This window comes from Thamnophis elegans, chromosome Z, assembly GCF_009769535.1.
Source record: "Thamnophis elegans isolate rThaEle1 chromosome Z, rThaEle1.pri, whole genome shotgun sequence".
Classification (NCBI taxonomy): Eukaryota; Metazoa; Chordata; class Lepidosauria; order Squamata; family Colubridae; genus Thamnophis; species Thamnophis elegans.
The window spans coordinates 52406319-52428641 of NC_045558.1; positions in this window are offsets into that span (position 1 = coordinate 52406319).

The following is a 22323-nucleotide window of genomic DNA, read 5'->3' on the forward strand; positions in this document are numbered from 1 at the left end:
CTTAATGATCCCAATAGAGATAGGGATTTTGGTCACTAAGCAAAGTGAAAAATAATGTTTCTGCACTGCTTAGCAACTAGATTTTTAATAGTTCCAGATGTGGGAAGTGTCATGATAGCACCATTGTTAGGCAAGGATCTCATGCCTCACCTGCCCTGGCATGTTTGCTGCTGCTTCAGTTTTCCCGACCTGTCCATTTCCTTATACATATCTGCCCTTCTAGCATGTTCTCTGTCACCTCTGCTGCCTAGCTTTGCTATTCAGAAGCTGCTTAAGAAGGCCCTGCATGGGGGAAAGATGTTGAAGGCAACATTGGGGATGAAAGAGTGCAGAGCAGAGGAATTGATGGGCAGAGGGCAGGAAAATGGAGTGCCAAAAAAAGACCACAGAGATAGTGGAGTGCGATATGTCCAAAAGGGAAAAAATTGGGGACAGGAGTGGGAAATGTTAAAGTCATAAATGTGGGAAGGCTGTCAAATGAATTTCAGTCATGTGACTGCAGGGTTGTTGTGCTACAACAACCACAACTCTGAGGACCTGTCATAAATGCCATTCATTCAGTATCATTGTAACTTCAAATGGTTGGTGTGCAAATTGTTATTAAGTGAGAATTACCTATACAAGGTTATGATAGACAGATCTTGTACATTGCTATCATTGCTTATCTTCTTTAAAAGATAAGAAGAAATAAATGGCACTATAGGTAGTCCTTGACTTACAACAGTTCATTTAGTGACTGTTAGAAGTTAAAACATCACTGAAAAAAGTTACCTAGGATCATTTTCCACACTTATAACCATTGCAGCATCCTTATGGTCATGTGATCAAGATTTGGATGCTTGGCAACTGATTCATAGTTATAATAATTGCAATGTCCCCAGATCAGATGTTCATGTTTTATGACCTTTTGACAAGCAAAGTCAATGGGGAAATCAGATTCACTTAACAACCAGGTTATTAAGTTAACAACTGCAATGATTCACTTAACAACTGTGGCAAGGAAAGCAACAAAATGGGGCAAAACCCAGTTAAAAACATAAATTTTGGGCTCAATTATGGTCGTAAGTTGAGGGCTACCTGTATAAAAGTAATATTGTATAAAGAGAATGTAACAGTTGATTTTCCCATGAAAGATAGGCTCATTTTTTAAAAAAGGAATTATTTAGAAATATTTCACCTATCACGGAAGCAAAATGCAGAGGAGGAACAAGGGGATTTCCCCCCCATGTGTAATGGAATGGACAGTTTATAGTGAAAAGTTAGGCACCTTTTTGACTTTGCACTTAGAATTATTTAGTATTTGTGCTGCTATAGTTTTATGCAACATAGAAAAAATAAGGAAAAGGTTGATTAGGATGCCACCAAAATTTATTTTTATCAAGGGCATATTAAAAACAATCAAGATATTACTCTACTTTATCTCTTCCACTGCATCATTTTTTGCCTAATAAAAATGCCTTCCTTAAGCAATTTTCCCAAAATCAATGCTACCTTATTTCCACCGCAATTTTTCTTCTTTCTGTTTAAACAAGTGATGAATTATATGCATGTTCTGCTTCTATATGACAATAGTGGTTAGACAGCCTTGCATAAACATAAGATATTTTCATGCCCATGATGTATATGTTATTATGTACTACATAGTAGCTACAGTAAAAGTTACTATATATTGAATAGTAAATATTGAGTGATTTGAGATAAAGAGCGAGGACTCCAGGTGGTACTAAGAGCCACATATAAAGTGGCATGGATGGATTCCTGTTTGGTATGAGTTGGTATGACTGATAAAATGGCAGGGACACCAGGGAGAGAGGTCAGGGTGGGGTAGAAGTACAACTCACAGGGTGTAGGGTAGGGCAACCAATTCAAGTGGTCACAGGTAGCAAAAAGGATGGGAGCAAAAAGGCAGGCCATTACAGGGGACATACTAATACTAGTGGTATGTTCCACCCTCCAAGCTTATGTATACACACTGGATAACAGACCCTCAGAGGCCTGAGTCTTTGGTTGATGATGATGATGAAGAACTCTAGGTTGTCCATGAGCCCCCCACCTCATTTGTGACCTTACTGGGGATACAAGTCAACTTGGCATGCATCATTAAACATGGCTCACCAGAGGAGGGTGTTCCCCTCTTGAGATATGTCCAGCTGGGTTTAGGATTATGTGCCAGACAAGGCCTCCTAACTGATCTAATAAGCCCAATTTCAGGAACAATATCTCATATCTGGAAACTTGGGATACTGGCTCCTGAAGGTCCAAAGAGATTCCTGACAACTACTTCAGCCCCTGCCCTGAGGCCTTGCAAATTTCCCCCAAAGTGCTCTCCTTATATGTAGTTGTCATAAATGTCCTCCCAAATTCACCTGTTCATAACTAGACTCCTTGGAATATAGTCCTGTACATAGAACATGTACCACAGCAAAAAGGTTCTCTTCCTGGGCTCCATCAGGAAATTCCTTAATAGACTAAGGTGACCAGATTTTCAGATTGGTAAAGAGGGGCACCATTGACCGGGGGGGGGGGACCATTGACCGGGGGGGGGAGGGTTTGATTAAAAATTTTTATATTTTGTCAAAAGGTCACAAAAGGCGATTACATGACCCCAGGACACTGAAACCATCATAAATACGAATCTGTTGCCAAACATCAAAATTTTGATCACGTGCCCATGAGGATGCTGCAACGCTAAGTGTGAAAAATGTCATCAGTCACTTTTTTCAATGCCATTGTAACTTTGGTCACTAAATGAACTGTTTGAAAGCTAAGGCTAGCTTGCGTTATAATGCCTTATGCTAGCTTACATTTTCAAGAGAGAGAAGCTAAACTCCTAAACACACAAGGAATTTGTCTTTGGTGAATATGCTCTCAGTGTACATAAAGAAAAATAAAATAGAATACATTCATGAAGAATCATAAGCTACAACACTTAGTGATAGTCACTAAAGCCTGGAGGATTGTTCCCTCTGTGCTTCTTTAAAACAGTATATGTTAGAATAGAATAACAGAGTTGGAAGGCACCTTGGAGATCTTCTAGTCCAACCCCCCGCTTAGGAAAGAATTTCAGACAAATGGTTATCCAACATCTTTTTAAAAACATCCAGTGTTGGAACATTCACAACTTCTCTCCTTGATTAGTTTCCACCCATTGCTTCTTGTTCTACCCTCACGTGCCTTGGAGAATAGTTTGACTCCCTCTTCTTTGTGGCAACCCCTGAGAACACTGCTATCATGTCTCTTCTAGTCCTTCTTTTCATTAAACTAGACATACCTAGTTCCTTGTAACCAAACAACATGCTGTATGTGATGATGGTTTTTTTTCTTTTTGTGTGTTTTTTTTTTAGTTTTATTGTTGTGTCTATTAAATATATAACAGAGAGATACGGTGTGTGTGTGTGTGTGGGAAACGTAGTTGGGATGGATTGCCACAGGTAGGGGAACAAGAAACGATACTAAATTATAATCTATTAAATGAAACAATGAATGTATAAGAATGATAAATGTTAAAACACCTGTAACCAAACGACATACTGTATGTGATGATAGGCTTTGTTTTTTTTCCCTTTGTGTGTTTTTTTCTTTTCTTTTTTTCTTTTCTTTTTCTATTGTTGTGTGTATATGTTGTCTATGTAACAAAAATTAAATATATATATATATATATATATATAAAACTAGACATACCTAGTTCCAGAAACAGTTCCTCATATGTTTTGGCCTCCAGTCCCCTAATCATCTTTGTTGCTCTTCTGACTTGTGACTGTTTTTCTCCTTTATGACCATTTCACCATCCTCATGACCACATGGTCAAAATTTACTTGGCACCTGGCATGTGTTCATGATAGTTGCAGTATCCAGGATTATGCGATCACCATTTGTCACTTTCCCAGCTGGTTTCCAACAAACAAAGTGACCGGGAAAAGCCAGACTTGCTTAATGACTGCATGGTTCACTTAACAATTGCAGTGACTCACTTAACAACTGTGGAAAGAAAGGTCATGAAATGAGGAACCGTCTTACTTCACAATGGAAATTTTAGGGTCAATTGTGGTTGTAAATCGAGGTCTAGCTGTACAGTATATGGAAATAATCCCAGTCCCTTAAAATTGAAGTGTGCTTGCCTTGCATTCTAAACAACAAAATATCCAACCATTTTTTTCTTAAATATTTTAAGCAAATCTTGTACAAAATCTCCCAATGCAATAAGCTTAACACTGTATCCTGAAGTGTTGGAATATGAAAACTGTCTTGTTCACATAGTATGTGAAAATAGCAATGAATTTAAATGTATGAATTTAAAACTAAGTTTGGAGCTATTGTTTATTAGCCAATGTTGCATTCTATTTTATACAAAATGCTTCCGTATCAGAAAACACCCATGTTCTTCTATTCCAGACACCTGTAATGACCCCAAAGGACAGCTATTTGTCTATGACCTTCTATAACAAATTCATGGCTTTATACAGAGATACAATAATATCAACACCCAACTCTGCTCACTGGGTAGTTTCAGATAACTGCTATTTGAGGAGAAGTTTTAGAAGTTACTTGCAATCTTGTGGCTAGTTTGCTGTTTAATCTGCTAGTTTTGCAAAAGGAGAAATTACAAAGCCATAAAAATAATTCCTGTTGCTCAATGCAGCTGTGCTGAACTGCTTTCCTGGCATGATTTGGAAGATATTTTGTCACAGTAGATCAAATATGGATAAGAGAGCCGGTTTGCCTAGTAGTGGTTCAGGCACCAGACAAGAAATCAGGAGTTTCTAGTCCCATTTTAGGCATGAAAACCTGCTTGGATGAAATGAGGCCAGTCACTCCTTTTTCCCCTTCTTTCCTTCCTTCCTCCATTCCTTCCTTCCTTCCTTCCTTCCTTCCTTCCTTCCTTCCTTCCTTCCTTCCTTCCTCCTTTCCTCCTTTCCTTCCTTCTTTTCCTTCCTTCCTTCCCCCTTTCTTTCCTTTCCTTCTTTCTTTCTTTCCTTCCTTCCTTAACTTTCTTCTGCCCGCTCCCTTTCTCTGTTGTGGGGAGTCGGAAGGAGCATTAGATCTGCTCACCGCCTTAAAAGTGGGATTTTTTTAAAATGGCTTTTTTAAAAAGTGATTTCAGCCGGGATGCCTTTAGTACTCGCCCCATCCATCCTCCCATCCTCCTTCCAAAAAGTTGATTTAAAAAGCCAGTGATCCGTGGCCGCTTCTCCAGCGTTCCTGATTCAGGGGCAGAGTCTGAGACAGATGCCTGGGTGCGCCCTGTTCCTCCCTCAAGGCTTCGCATTAAAGCCAAAAAGGACCTCCACAGAGATGGCGCTGGGAAGGCAGGGCAGGGACGGGACGCTGGAGAGCAGCTTTCGCCTACATCCTTGGGGGGAGGGGGGCGTTTGCAACTCTGTCCTGCTTGGCGCCCCTCGTTGCTTGAAATGGGGTACTCCATTTGGGGGGGGATGCAGGAGGTCCAAATAAGAGACGGGCTCAGCCTCCGCTGGGATGGAGCAAGCAGAAGGAAAGGCAAGAGCGGGGGGGGGGGGGGAATGGGATTTCGCTGGCGATTGCAAAGCAGCCTTCCCCCGATTGCCTTCCCCCAATGCCCCCCAACTCTTTCAAAAGCCACCCCCTATCGCCAGCCTCTCCCAACTGTATCCCCGCCTGCCTCCCCGGACCAGGTTGCTGACAGTGGCTTGCACGGCATGGCTGCAGGGAGAGCGATGCCTGAGAGAAGCGGGCAAAAAAAAAAACTTCTGATGGCTGAGCCGCTTGGCCCGGGACTGAGCCTCCTCCTCGCCGTGTTACTGCTGCCGGAAAGCCGTCGCTCTCTCTGCAGAAAAATGGCGCACGTCGGCACACACACGTGTAGGAGGGGAGGAAGGGAAACCACTGCCCTCTAAAGGCCACATCGGGAACGACACTTCAGAGAAATAAAAACTTTTTTTTTTTTAACGGCATCCTTTTTAAAATTGATTTTCTTTCTTTTGGAAAATCGGGACTTTTTGGACATGGGACAAATTATTAAAAATCGTAACTGTCCCGCCAAAAGCGGGATGTCTGGTCACCTTATAATAGACAGAAGTTACAGCATACTCCTTCTACGGTTCCTGTTGAGATGGCTCTATAAATAACCCAGTCGCAAGCCATTAACATGCTCCTTTAATTTTATTTATTCATTTTCTACAGCTGCTCAACTGAACCAAGTAACTTTGTTCATTTAAAATTATATAATTATAAAATTATTTAAATAACTTTAAAACTTTAAAACAATTGAAAACATCCACAAAAGAAATAAATACAAAAAGCAGCCATGATGATTATTGTCCTGAGATAACTGCAGCAATATCTTTGCTATGAATTATCACTTCTAAAAATTCTCGGTAATACCTCTGATGAATTCTTGGGCCATAGTTGTAATACAAGTGTAATACAAAAATTACACTTCTGTAATTTCTGGATTTTTTGGATAGCAGTTAGAATCTTCTAATGAATTTTGAAAGCTAGGTTGCAATAGCTTAGGGCTAAAATAGCACATTTCTAAAATAGCACACCTCTTAAAATTACATGCTGAATTCATAGGAGCCAGAGATATTGTTAAATAACTGGAGTGAATCCAAAATATTTTAGCTGTGAAAATTTTTAAAAATGCATAATAAGTTTTATATGTTGCAGAACCCAGCTTCCTGCTCAGGGAAGATGGCTGCCTGAACTTGCCGCTCAGGCTAGAAGAGAGACAAATTAGCTCAGATTAAGCCTCTGCCGAATGCCAGAACTCGGCTTGAGTTCAGGTCGGCTTTCTGTTTGCGGAGCGGCATTCTGCCTCGAGGGTTGGCGTTCTGCCTCGAGGGTTGGCATTTTGACTGGAGGGGCATTGCTCTGGCGGTTTTGGACTGTTTCTGGCGGTGTCGGGTGGTGATGTGCGGCCTTCGGGTGGCGCCCCCCCCTTTTCCCCGTGGACAGCAATTTTCCAATTGGCGGCATTCTCAGCTCGAACTCTGATCGCTACGGCCTGCTTCCTCATTGGCGAGACGCCGCTGAGCCCTGCTGCCACCTTGGGGGGGGGTGAGTCCAACAGCGCTGTGCTATGGGTTTGTACGACTGGCCTTCTTGCTGTCGCTCCTAACCCAAGCGCACCCTCCACCTCAACCGTTCCCACTCTCGCCTTCGCCCCTAAGACCACCATTTTGGAGAGAACTGGACTCGTGAGATCAACCGCTTGTCGCCTTTCCATCGCCATAAATTGGGTTCTGGCACGACCCCTCCCCCCTCACCTACTTCCCTCTGCTTTCTCATCCGATCCTTAATTAACAACGCGGACACGAGGGTTTTCCCCCCCCGTTATCTCGGCTGCTGCAGTTAGGCCATGGAGTCCTCAGACCTCGGTCTTTGCAAGAGTTCTGCATGCCACCATGTGTTTACAATCTTCACAGAAAGGGAAAGCGGAGGACGAAGAGGACGTGGGTATGGAGCTTGTCCCCCTCCCCTCCGACCGGCGTCAATCCCCCACTTCAAACTTTAGAGCTTTGTATTTCCTACTGGACCCCGCAGAGGAAATGTTTCTGAGCGCAAAGACTTTCCTCTCTTACATTACTACTAACTTTATTTATTTAAAAACTGCGCTTAACCGCTTGGCAGTTCCAGAACGGCGCCCATCTTGTTGCTGAGTGAAGGAGTGACTGTAGCTATGGATGGTTGAGAGAATGTTCCCACATGTTTTTAAACTTAAATTTTTAAATTTTTATTCTGTATCATTGCATATTTTAAAATTTTTATTATTAGCGGGGTATGTGTGCGAAGAATGTCTGGTCGGTATGTATGAGGGGATTGAGAGTGCGGCCCAGAGCCCCCTCCACTGAGTGCAGAAGCAGAAGTGGATGGGGGCCCAGTCCCGCCTCTCATCCCAGAGTGTATGATACGAATGGCCTGCTGGGGAGAACGGGGGCCGTGGGAGGGGAGGGGGATCTACGGCAACGGGGACAGGCCGGAGCATCCTGGTCATGGTTGGGCTAGGGATAGAGCACATTCCTCTATCCTGGTGCTTCTTGACCTCTCAGCGGCCTTCGATACCATTGACCATGGTATCCTTCTGTGACGACTGGGAGAGGTGGGAGTGGGAGGCACTGTGTTACGGTGGTTCTCAGTCGGTGTTGGTTGGAGGACAGAGGTCGACCCCTAGGCCCCTAAAATATGGGGTGCCTCAGGGCTCGGTCCTGTCCCCCATCCTATTTAACATCTACATGAAGCCGCTGGGTGAGGTCATTCGTCGGCATGGGATCAAATATCACCAATATGCGGATGATACTCAGTTGTATCTGTCCACCCCGTGCCAACTCAGCGAAGCGGTAGAAGTGATGTGCCAGTGCCTGGAGGCTGTTAGGGTCTGGATGGGAGTAAACAAGCTGGCACTCAATCCAGACAAGACTGAGTGGCTGTTGATGTTGCCCCCGCAAGAACGGACCAGATATTCCATCTCTTAACCTGGGGGGCGAAACCCTTCACCCCTCAGAAAGGGTCTGCAACTTGTGTGTCCTCCTGGATCCTCAGCTGACATTAGAATACCATCTGTCGGCTGTGACCAGGGGGGCTTTTGCCAAGGTTCGCCTGGTGCACCAGTTGCGGCCCTACCTGGACCGGGAGGCACTTGGAATGGTCATGCCCTCATCACCTCTAGGCTCGATTACTGTAATGCGCTTTACATGGGGCTGCCCTTGAAAAGTGTTCGGAGACTACAGTAGTCCAGAACGCAGCCGCTCAAGCGATTTTGGGTATACCTAGATACACCCATATTACACCTATCCTCCACGAGCTGCACTGGCTTCCGATTGGTCTCTGCACACACTTCAAGGTGCTGGTCATCACCTTTAAATCCCTACATGGCCTAGGACATGGATATCTGAGAGACTGCCTCCTGCCACATACCTCCAAGGGCCGATAAGAAGTCACAGACTGAGCCTTCTCTGGGTGCCGTCGACCGGACAATGCCGGCTGGTGGCTCCTCGGAGGAGGGCCTTCTCTGTAGCTGCTCCGACCCTGTAGAACGACCTACCCGTAGAGATCCGGACCCTCCCCACTCTCTCGGCCTTCCGAAAAGCCTCTAAAACCTGGCTATTCCGGTAGGCCTGGGGTTGTTGACTTCATGTATGAGGTCCAGCCCCACCCAGATTGAGTGTATGGTGCGTTGTTTTTAAATTGTTTTTTTTAAATTGTTTCTTTACTTTAACTCCTTATTTTAACTTGTTTTTGTAAGCTGCCTGGAGTCCTACGGGATTGGGCAGCATATAAATTTATTAAAAGTTAAAGTTAAAAAGGAATTTTTTGCCTTTTAAGAGTTAACCAAGGGTTAAAAAGCAAAAAATTCTGTATGCAAATGAGGCATGCTATTCTCCCGCCTCCTCCTGCAGAGGGCACTTTGTTTAGAGGCTATTTTAAAACATTTAAGCAGAGTCATCCACGTGGTGACTCTAGCAGCAACTAGCCTAGCCTGCCTGGCCCTGGCTAGACCAAATCTTGCATTTTTGACGCAGCTGGAAGGTATGTGGGTCAGAGGGAGGGGGCGGGGAGGAGGAATTCAATTTATTTGTAATGTAAATAATTGTAATTTGTTTTTAATATGTGTGTGTGTGTGTGTGTGTGTGTGTGTGTGTGTGTGTGTTTTAGCCGCCTATGCTGGCATGCGGGCTGGCACATCTATTTTCATTTTTCAATTTTTTTATTTTATTTTTTAAAGCCATGCCGCCTTGGCGCACCATAGAGCAAAACATGTCCTGGTTTGTGGCCGGGCGCCATGCACTTTAAAGTGCAAGCGTGCCACCCGGCCACAAACCAGATCATGTTTCGCTGAATGGCGGCCGAGCCCTGCCAGCACTCTAAAGTGCTGGCATGCCTTTAAAGTGCTGGCTTGCCTTCCACGCCGGCCGGCCCGGAAGACAAGCTGGCACTTTAGAGCTCAGCCGCCATTCAGTGAAACATGTTTCGCTGAATGGCGGCCAAGCCCTGCCGGCACTCTAAAGTGCCGGCATGCCTTTAAAGTGCTGGCTTGCCTTCCGCGCCGGCTGGCCCAGAAGGCAAGCCGGCACTTTAGAGCTCGGCCGCCATTCAGTGAAACATGTTTCGCTGAATGGCGGCCGAGCCCTACCAGCATTCTAAATACCGGCATGCCTTCCGGGCTGGCTGGCCATTCAGGGTTCGCACCCAGCGCTCGCACGCCCACAGGACGGCGCCGGGGAGGAGAGTGATAATGTAACAGAAATCCTTCTAAATATGTAACAGCCATTCTCAAGCACTGGAAGCTATCATTTTGGATCTATATACTATTGCCAATATTTTACAATAGGCACCTAAATACCATAAAATACCATAAAATAAATAGTATATTATTGTTAATTTTAATTGGGTTTTTAAAAATGTTATTGTTAATCTCAATTGGGTTTGTTTTTTTGGATACTCTATCTAATTTTTTAAAAACTTTTGTAATATGTGTTTTTTTTTAATGTTGTATGCCGCCCTGAGTCCTTGGGAGAAGAGCGGCATATAAATCTAATAAACCAAACCAAACCAAACCAATCTAAATTGTGTGAACTTTATTTCCTGGAATGTCACAGCCAGAATGACCAGAATTGAACAATATGGGAGAGAACATACACATGCTTAGAAAGGACCCAAGTTGGAGCTATTTATTCTTCCACTCTCAATTTTATTTCATCGCCTATTCAACAACCAAATGGAACTGCTAAACAACCCTTCTGTGGGTTCATATAATGTCTAAGAAGACCCTTACTGCTGACTTAATTGCCATTTCATACATTCTATATTCTTTTGATGGTGGTATCTTTTGAAAATAAGAGGAATAAGAGTCCTCCAGACTGCTTCAATTCTACATCAGCTATAGAAATCTTTCCCTCCTAGACACACATACTTACTTCGATGTTTATGCCTTTATGTTGGAGGTTGCACTCTTAGAATGCGGAATGATCCCAGTGATCTGTATTTATTGTTTTAGTTGTTCCTACTATGTTATACAAAATTACTATTTTTATATTTTATTTTGCATTAAGTGTGTAATAAGGGACATTTATCACAAAATTTATTTTATAAGCTTATATTAGGCTGGGTATATTTTTAAGATGGCTGTTTATGTCCCACACATAGTACTCATTGCCCTTCTAATATTGTCACCTTAATATAAAAGAAAAATAAGTTATTACATTACTTGGGGAATAATCATCTTAATTACTTTCAATTAATGTAATAACATTTTAATTAAGTGCAAATTAAAATTGAATGTAAGATTGATTGTTTTGTGTTTGTCCAATTTTTACTTTTATTCTTGTCTGTCTATTTTTTGAAGTAATGGCCTCCAACATGTCAATTCAAAACCATCACAGCAGAAAATTATGTACTCTGACTAGAATTTAATTTTTGCTAGGAGCCGAGGTGGCGCAGTGGTTAGGGTGCAGTACTGCAGGCCACTTCAGCTGACTGTTATCTGCAGTTCAGCGGTTCTAATCTCACCGGCTCAAGGTTGACTCAGCCTTCCATCCTTCCGAGGTGGGTGAAATGAGGACCCGGATTGTTGTTGGGGGCAATATGCTGACTCTGTAAATCGCTTAGAGAGGGCTGAAAGCCCTATGAAGTGGTATATAAGTCTAACTGCTATTGCTATTTCTGACCTATGTTATTTCTGTATTAGTATTATTATAAAAATTTAAAATGCTTTAAGCTTAATCTCAGCAAACATGGAACAAAAATATTTTAAAACATACAAAGTATAACTTGACCAGAAAATGTTTTAAAGCTGACTAGCAGAACCTTTAGTCTTGGGGCTGCACCAGTGGTGGGTTTCAATCTTGTTTACTGCCGGTTCACTCGTGCACATATTCGTGTGCGCACGCAACACTTCTGCACATGTGCAGAAGTGTTCAGGTGGGTGAGCGGAGCCTCCGGCCACCGCCACTACCGATTCCAGGAAGTGTACAATCACTGAACACTACAATATCTAGAAATAATTGTTACAGAATAATCCTGGAGGCATTGTGGCATGGTGATTAAAATGCAGTATTGCAGGCTGGCTCTGCCCTTAGCCAGGAGTTTGATTCTGACTGGCTCAAGGTTCACTCAGCCTTCCATCCTTCTGAGATTAGTAAAATGAGGACCCAGATTGTTGGGGGTAACATGGTAAAGTTGTAAAGCACTCAGAGAGTTCTGTAAAGCACTACAGAAAGCGATATAAATCTAAGTGCTATTGCTACTGCTATTAGAGAAGACTGCACAAAACAATGGCAACAGAGGTCAATGGACATTGCTTGTCAGTGGAGAGATTTTAGCCTATAGTATCTTTCTCACTTTCTTCCTTTCCGGTCATACTAGATTATTTTGATATATGAGAAGGGGGGTTCATTTCTCCTCATGCCTCTAGTAAGGTCAAAGGCAATTCCTCTCCTTTTGTATAGACACACAGAGAAACCTAAAGAGAAGTTTCTTTAAACACATCTCACAGTACATAAAGAAAATGAGAGGGAAAATCTATTTTCTTGTGCTGTAGGGATAGGAATTCAACTTCTCTCTATCCATGCTGATTTTCCAAAGAAACTGTCAGGCCTGCAGTCATATTCCTTTCTGGATCGTTGGCCTGCCACACTCTCTTTTATTTTACTATGCTGTTTCATTAGTGGGGAATTGGGAGGAGGAATAGTAAGGAGTAGAATGTGATGATGTCAAAATAAAATTCCTTTTTAGAATCCAAAATCATCTTTTGTCTCTGCACCTCTGAGCCTGACCAGAACTAGATGGGTGGAACTGCCAGCATGGCAGTGGAAGATTGGACCATGTGATGAACTTGTGGGTGTTGGGGCAAGATCATGAACTTTCAACTGGGTGGGAAAAACTGGGGAGCTTTCAGATTCGGCTTTTCACAGATGTGCCAGCATGACTCTTTTAATAAACTGGGACTTTGAGCAATACTTTGCCTTGGACTCTGATTTAATTTTGGATGTTATTTGGAACCCTAACATTAACCCGAATCTCCCTTAAAATATTTCACCAGGAACCCCTGCATGGGGGATGGGAGGAGTGCTGACTCCCATCACTGACCTGCCCTGGGTCAGCGTAAAATATCAGCAAAGATGAAGATAGAGCCTTTGACAATGGAAGCAGAGGACAAGTCACTTCTCTGTAAATCTTCCAAAGTTGCAAAGGAATTTGTGGAGGAGGAAAACTGGATACTTATAGTGTTTGGAAATATGCGGTAGCAGCAGGAGGGGGTTGAAAAGGCTATTTTAAACACATGGCTGGAGAGGACAGAAACAATCACCCAGTAGCTGACCAGATGATTGGAGCCTCCCAGACCAAATTGTGCAGCCAAATGTGAGTGAAACCTTCCCTTCCTTCCCTAGCAAAGGCTCTGCAATGGACTGGACTGGAGATTTTTACTCCTTCCATACAGTGACAAATGAAATGACCCATTATCCTGCAGCTGAGTTGCAGGCAGATCCCCCATCAACATGGGGAATTCAACCCAGCCAGACGGAAGGGGTTTGGCCAACATCTCTCACTAGTCAGCCACTGATGTTTGGGCTGCAGCCTGTGAATCAAGCATCCCCGGAATAGTTTTCCTTCTTAGGTCATGGATGGGAGAGATGTCAGTGACTGCCTGCTTGGCCACCAACATGGGAAAATTAATCCAGCCAGCAGAAAGGGGCTTGGCCCATATCTCCCCCTAGCCAGCCATCGATAGTTAAGCTGCAGCTTGTGGATCAAGCAACCCTGGAATGGGTCTTCTTCCCAGGTCATGGATGGGAGAAATGCCAGTGGCACCTCAACAGATGGCACCATGTCAGATAACTGGGCAGTGGCCAACCCAGGGATTGACCTCCCCACCAAGTCCAGTCCCACCTGCAGTGTCCCAACAGTTTCTTACCCCACCTTCTGACACAGAAATGTTCTCAACAATGGCAGAAGGGATGAATGAGGGGGAAGCTGCAGGATGGATAGTGGAACAATGTGAGGAGGCAGTTCCTAAGTTTAGAGATGCAACTGGGTTCCTTCCCTTGGGGTAAAATGCCACCGTTGCTGTCAATTTGGCCACAGAGTGTCAGAGTGCCTGGCTCCAGCCCCAATATCACAAACGTGCACATCCATCCCCAGAGTGATAAAGAGAAGGCCCCAGAAGCCACCAGAAAAGAGTCATCTGGGTCAACAACTTCAGAATCTGATCCCCAACCTAAGGTGATGAAAAGTCCAACTGATGGGGAAATCCCTTCCACCTTGGAGGAAGAGTATAGAGTGTAGACATATAAAGTGTAGATGACCTAATGGTGAGTGCACCCATCCATCCCTTTGCCTTCCAAACCAAGCTCCAAGTACCCAAAACAGGGGTGGAAGGGGAAGTTGAAGTAGTCGTGGACACCGGAAGCACCCGATGCTTAATCAGCATGTCGATTGTAAAGCAACTAGGCATAGGTACAAGACCTCTAGCCCGTCCCATTTGGGTTGAGCAGGTAGATGGAATGTTAATTGGGTGGGGGGCATCCATGCTAATGACCAAACTGGTAAAGTTACAAGTAGGCTGCCACTATGAGCTTCTCAGATTCATTGTGGCTCCAAAGATACCCGAATTAATTATCTTGGGGCTTGCATGGCTTGACAAGTGGACGCCTACGATAAAGTGGGAAGACGGTGGTAGAAAATTGATGATTGCATTTTGGCCACTACCACCAGTGGAGCCAAAGGGCTACCCAGGGACGATTGAATCCAAGAGCCCAGAACCTGCAGCACCTGCAGCAGAGACAAAATCCCTAGGTATCCAACAAGTACCAAAAAACTTGTTGGTGGATGTTTTGTTGAGAAAACCGCAGTACGACATAAGAAGGGAAAAGTTGTTCACTCTATCCTTTCTTCTTCGCACCAAAAGGCAGCCCAAGTCACCAACCAAAGCCAGGATAAGCTGATGACAGCGATGAAATTGGCGCTTCCAGCAGACCTATGGTTCAACAATAACAAGGATATCCTAATGATGAAAAATGGATTAGCCTGGAAGGGGTCCAAACTGTACCTCCCTGCGGGGTCGAGGCTGGAAGTTCTACAGCGAACCCATGAGGCAAAACTAGGAGGCCACTTTAAATTCCTAAAAATGTCGTCCCCCGTCCCCCCCCGGGCATCAATTTTGGTGGCCAAAGATGAAATCGGAAGTGGAAAATTAACCTAAAAAGCTGTGCTACTTGCGCAATGATGAAAACACAACTGGGGAAGCCCCCTGGACTACTACAATGAGTGGCCAGCCCTAACCAACCATGGGAAGAGATCGCAATGGACTTCATCGTCGAACTCCCAGACAGCAGAGGGAATAGAGTAATCTGGATAGTTATTGATTTGGTTTCCAAGCAGGCACACTTCATCGCTTGCTCAGGGTTGCTGTCTGCAAAGAAATTAGCGAAAATCTTTGTTAAACACATTTATTGCCTGCATAGGATGCCCAAGAGGATCATTTCAGACTGTGGAGTCCAGTTCACAGCCAAGTTCTGGAAAGAGTTCCTGAGGTCCATTAGGTTCACATAAGGACTGAGCTCAGCGGTTCATCCCAGCATGAACCGTGCAGCAGAAAGGGCCAATGCGATGGTGGAACAATACATCCAGTGTTATGTGGACTATCAGCAAGACAACTGGTTGGGCTTGCTACCATTTGCCAAAGTGGCATACAACAACGCGGTCCACAACAGCACTGGGTTAACTCCTTTCCAAATTACCAGTGGCATAGAATTTGTTCCCATGCCTGAGCTGCCTAGGGAACCTCCCTTCTCCATGTCTCTGACTGAATGGATGGACACACTTAAAAAGGATGGGAAAATATAAAGAAAGCTCTAACAGATGTGGTGGAAGCCTACAAGAAGAAAGCTGATAAACACTCGCTCCAACTCCACTCTCATGTAAAGGACAAAGTTTTCATATCCACCAAATACCTAAGATTAAGAATGCCTAGCAAGAAATTTGGTCCAAAATTTCTAGGTCCATTCCCAATAGTGAACATAATTAACCCAGTTACAGTTCAACTCAGTCTACCCAGAAGTCTAGGGGAAATTGACCCAGAATTTCATTGTAGCTTGTTCAAGCCAATAATTGGGTCCAGCATAAGACCATCCACCCAAGCTTTCCCTTCTCCTGTAGTGATAGAGGGGAAAACACATTGTGAGGTGGAAAAAATCGTAGACCACAGGCTGTATAGAGATCGCTTATAGTATTTAGTGCTTTAGAAGGAGTACCCTTTGTCTGAAGCTACTTGGGTGAAAAGCTGGAACCTAAAAGAGGATAAGTTAGTAAAACAATTCCATGATAAGTTCCCTGATAAGCCCAAGGGTCCCCCCTGGGGGGGGGAGGTGGTTAATTCTATTATGTTAACCTCTACATTAATCTCTTTTAGGAATCGTATCCCTTTTGAGGAGAGGCCGCCTGTCAGGCCTGCAGTCATATTCCTTTCTGGATCTTTGGCGTGCCACACTCTCTTATTTTACTATGCTGTTTCATTAGTTGGGAATTGGGAGGGGGGAATAGTAAGGAGTAGAATGTGATGTTGTCAAAATAAAATTCCTTCATAGAATCCAAGGTCATCCTTTGTTTCTGCACCTCTGCATATGACCAGAACTAGATGGGTGGAACTGCCAGTATGGCAGTGCAAGATTGGATGTAATGGACTTGTGGGTGTGGGGGCAAGATCATGAACTTTCAACTGGGTGGAAAAAAATGGGAAGCTTTCAGATTCGGGTTTTCATAGATGTGCCAACATAACTCTCTTAATAAATTGGAACTTTGAGCAATACTTTGCCTTGGATTCTGATTTAATTATGGATGTATTTGGAACCCTGACAGAAACACACCTTACAGAATTACAGAATTTTGAGACTGGTTTGTAAACTGTGGTATAAGAAATAAGAAAATCACTGGGGTATCTACAGCTTAAAAAAAGCAAGCATGACCAAGCAATCAAAGCCTCTTTCTCTTTTAACACTTCCTGAATATAGAAAGATATAGGGTGTTTGCTTGCATGTCACCTCCACCATTTTGGAGCCAATGGCTACTGCTGTGGATGCCCCTGCTGCTTGGTCTACTTTCTGCCCACTCCCACTTACCTGTAAATGAAGTGAAGTAAAAATTAAATTAGAATTCTAAGACACAAATGTAGTTTCCTACATTCTGCTGTTTTCAAAGAAAAAAATCCCCAAAACATGGACTTATTTTGGTAGGGCAAGCCAGAGATATTTTCTGCCTGAAGTGAAAAATAACTTGGTACTGCCTTACCTTTGAGGGTACAGGCTAGCTGGAAGAACAAGGACAGACTGTAAATGCATATCCTGAGCCACTTCCAAAGACCCATAGAAGCTGGTATGTTCACCAGTAATAGCCAGAAGAAACTCACACTTGTTTGATAAATCTGTAAACTGAAAACTACTGCTTCACTCTGTTTAATGGCAAAGTTGGTTACAAATAAAACTACTCCAAAATTTTCCTATGTACCTAATAATTACAGGGTTTTTGTTTCCAATTACACAAAACCAATCCTATTTATACCATATTACTGGGCAGTATAAGCATTTCTCTAAATAAAACAAATAAAAACATCACACTGACAAGCAAAGAATATGAAAGTCATAACATGACTTTGTACACCTAATGACCTAACATAGATATACTGCCATGAAATTTCATTTTATATATTTCTTGGATGAAAAGCAGGAAAGATTTTATTTCGTCAACCTTCAAAATGGATATAGAAAGCATACTCATTGTAGTCAAAACTATGAAGTGATCCAGAAAAAAACCCTGAAAATCACTACCTGAAAAATAAGTCACTGTATATATAGAAACTGAAATTTGTATAGTATGTTACAAAAATTTGTTATTTTTTAAAAACTCCCCCACCCTCAACAGAAGAGTTAATTTAAATTTGACAGTAGCAAACTTATACAGATTCTTATCTTGGTGATAATGTAGTATATTTCATTGCACTTTTTTCTACTGGAAAATTAAATATGTATGTATAGCATATACAAGGACTCAATCTTTATGGCACAAGAATGCACTGGGAAAAATTATCACAGGGCTGGTAATCCTCACCGCTGTGTAAAATTGGATTCATGCTAGAATTTTTGTATATTCCAAACCTAAATTAATGGAGATAATTAAAAACATTTTGGATCAGGTAATATTGTGAGCAGCTAATAAAAAGTTGATAAGTATTAACAAAAGAAAGCACGTCTTTCCTTTGTTTCCTGTAAAGCATAGCTTTCTAGCAATAGGTGTGTTACATACACATAAAATAAAATCACATCTTTATTTTCATTTATATTCTATTTAAAAAGTGTCCTATGACAAGACACCAGCAGGTACAATCATTACTACTCACTATACTTCAATACTAAATTTATAACATTTTCTTTAAATCTTAAGATTTGGGTATATAGTATCTGCTTTTGATTTTACACTAACTTAAATAAAAAATACCCTTATTAGAAAAATACACAGAATTTTATCCTAACTAGCAACAAAACAGAAATTACTATAAAATACAATAATAAATGTGTTAATAATTTTGATCATCTTTCAAGACCAGAGCAATCCACCAGGAATAGCCTTTACCTATCTTGATCTATCATTTCAGAGGGGTACAAAATATTAAGTTTAATTTTTTGCATCACATAAAACCAATGTTTTAAATTGCTTTAAGTGTTCTTTACTTGACACCTGAATCTTTATGGTATTAAATTGGATTTTCCAAACTGTAAAATAATTTTAGAGGCAAAGTTATAAAGATCTAATCTTTTCTATTTTCTATGAAAATGTATAGAAATGGGTAAGAAGTTTTATGTATCAGGTTATTAATAGAAATTAAGTATCTACCATCCCACAAATTCAATTTTCAATCCATAGTTTAGAGAGCATCATCAACTATAGCATACTCTTAGCATTACTTATTTTTATAAAGGTAGATTACCACTTATATCATAATATTTTCTATTGCTTTGTTGCCTAAATAGATAATTCTCATTTTTATAACTGTACTTTCATATTTAGTCTAGTGCAAGAAAGGTTTTCCAACAATAGCCAGAGGACTGATCTGATGGTTTGATATTAATTTAGCCATCACTGAAACTCAAAATAAAATGGAATTGATATAACAATTTAAAACATTGTTTAAAAATACATATTAATATGTTCTTGCTTGTTCATGTTGCTTATAGTACTCTATTTTTAAGAAGTCAGAATTGCATTTGATTTGTGTCCCAAATATTGTTTCATCTTTCTATGTCATACAAATATTCTTGACTATTATAATATTTCAGATAGAAACTGTAAAATTGTGCACAAAGTTAAAGCAGTTTAGATAGATTTTCATGCAAAAGAGAGCAAAATATTCAATGTATAAAAGAATTAAAAGATTTAAAAGAAAAAAACCTTTGACTCTGTAATAAAACAGATTTTTTAAATGCAACTATTAACTGGGAACAATTTTAACCTATGGATTCGAGAGGAAAAGGGGAGTATAGTCAGAAAAAATAGACATTATATCAACTTCTTATTCTCTGGTTACTATGCCTATAATTACAATTAGTTTTGTTAAAAAAAACACCAATAATATAATGCTAATATTTTATGCATCATCTTAATAGAAATAACTCCAGGCCATATCCGTTTCATTTTTCATTATTTGATATCCAATATATTTCCCTACAATGGCATGCAAGTACAGAGAGCTTTAAGACAAAAGAAAGATATTAATACAATAGACCTTCCTTTACACTCTATTATACTGTGCAACAGAATAAGTGTGTACAGATATTGCAATTACTCTGCTCCTTTAAAGAAGTTGCTTCCCTGAACTCTTGAACTTTCAGTATGATTTTCCTCCTGCCTGGGAGGAAATGAGTCATGGTGACAGGATCAGGATTTTTAAAATATGCCATTTGACAATGTCTCCAGGAATACATTCCATGCATTATACTGGGAAGATGTTAAACATTGCTGCAACCCAGATGTGTTCAACTATAGACATTTATATCTGCTGTTTGCCTTAAACCATGCACCCCCATTGCTGAATCATGCAAATAACTGCTATTATATGCAGTCTATTAAAAATGAGCACTAAGAACAAAAGCCTTTGTAGCTGCACACATGACTGATGCTCCTAAGAAGTGCAGATTGAATTTTAAAGAAAGCCTAGTGAAGTATCTTTTCTTTTTCATAAAATCCAGTCCTACATTATTCTTCACCCTGAAATAGTTAGAAAATGTGCTTGCACACACAATCATGCTTATATGTACATGCACACACAGAATGAGTTTGCCATGCATTGTGATCTATCTAGATCCAAATTGTAATATTGGACTTGTGGAAAGAGAGGAAAGGGTATTTTCCCTGAAGGCTTCTTTGGGCTGCCAATGTGCCAAATGAGCCAGCCTGGATAGGACCAGCTCCTTTACATTAACTGTTATCTGCAGCAATATTTCTTAGACAGAAAGAGACAGGCACTTACCTTTCTGTGACAGCAACGAAAGGAGAAACCGTTCTGTCGCCTGCCTTAGTAAACGCTTCTATAAAGAAAATGGAAAGAGTGAAAGAGTCAGTTGGAGATGCTCCAGGTGATGTTTGCACCCTTTTTCAGGCATGGGGTGCAGTACCAGCATGCCACCATCATATTGCTCTAGCATATACACCCCCACCCCCCACCGCAGGCTCACTGTAGCCAGGAGACAGAGGCACTTAAATTAGAAAATCACAGCCAGAGGAAATAAACAGGAACCACGGCGACCCCCTCGACCTCAGCAGCCATCAAATCCGGGAAGATACACTACACATCTGTTTCATGCCGTCCCTTGAGAGTACCAACTCCAGTTACTTACCCTGTCTGCATTATTAATAGATGTTAATGGCTCCATTATAACAAGGAGAAGCCTTTCCTTTTCTTATAATACAGAAATTCAGTCCTACTACCACATCTCCTTTTAATCACAAAGCAGCAATCATTTCCTTGATTCTTCTCCTGCCAGTGAAGTCATATTCTACTGCCTTGCATACCCACTTCCAGCATCCAAGCCTTCCATATGGCCATCTGATAAGCTATTTGCAGCAAACAAATGCAATATAAGAAAAAAAAGCAAAAAGGTTCATCCTACTGGAGGGTTATTTTCAAATACGTAAGATATTTGATTGGGTTTTCATAATTCCATTTTAGTCTGTAGCATACAGTATTTAACTTATTTTCTTAGAGAATCTAGGCTTAAAATAATTAGTGACATGCATAGGTTTGTTGGATGTTGCCTAAATGAAAAAAATAGTACTTTCCAGGGGAGAAATTAAAAATTATTTAGATTAGCTCAGTACCAAAACTAAGCTTTCAGGCTTTTCCATTGTGCTAATATGCAAGAGAATCAGACCTTGAAGTGTCTGTAGGGAATGTCTTCATTCCTGCCTGACTTGTCTCCTCAAGATAAATGCAGACCAAAACACTTCTGAAAGTATGCAGACTACACACAAAAATATTGACCTATTTTAAGTTGGATCTTCCTATGTGTGTTAAGAAGATACTGCAGGGAATAGAACGAATTAACAAATTTCCAAATAGCCTTTTGATAGCAATACATAAAAGAGACTGTTTTTGTTCCTTTTCACTTACCTTCATTGGGTTCAAACTCACTTTACAAGATTTCTGCCTAAAGGTAGTATCTTACTACCCAGTTCATAGTAAAAAGCCCTTCCTGATCCAAAAACAAGTTCAGTTTTAGTTGATTGCCTCCCTTTTTGAACAAAAATGTTCTATGTTTTCATGAAGTCAAAAGTCAAACATTATACAACACTCTATTCTAAATGTAAGATGCAGCTGTTTACTTACTTCTAATAAACACATGAGAAGTGCCATTCATTCTTTCAAGAAAGGTAAAGCCATTGGCTCTAAAGCCCTACATGGTATCGGACCTGGGTACTTGAGAGACCGCCTCCTGCCAATTACCTCCCTATGACTGATCAGATCCCACAGATTAGGCCGAATTCCATCTGCCAGCCAGTGCCAACTGGCAAATCCCCGGGGAAAGGCCTTCTCTGTGGCTGCTCCGGCCCTCTGGAACAATCTCCCCGTGGAGATCCTTACCCTCACCACCCTCCAGGCTTTCTGCAAAGCTACAAAGACCTGGTTGTTCCGGCAGGCCTGGGGCTGATGAATTTCCAGCCCCACTTGAAATGTTGCGACTGTTGTTGTTTTTACTTTGTCTGTCTTTTGTCCTATTTGTATCCCCTTCCCCCCTTTGGTTGTTAGCCGCCCCAAGTCCCTCGGGAGTGGGGCGGCATACAAATTAAATAAACATTCATTCA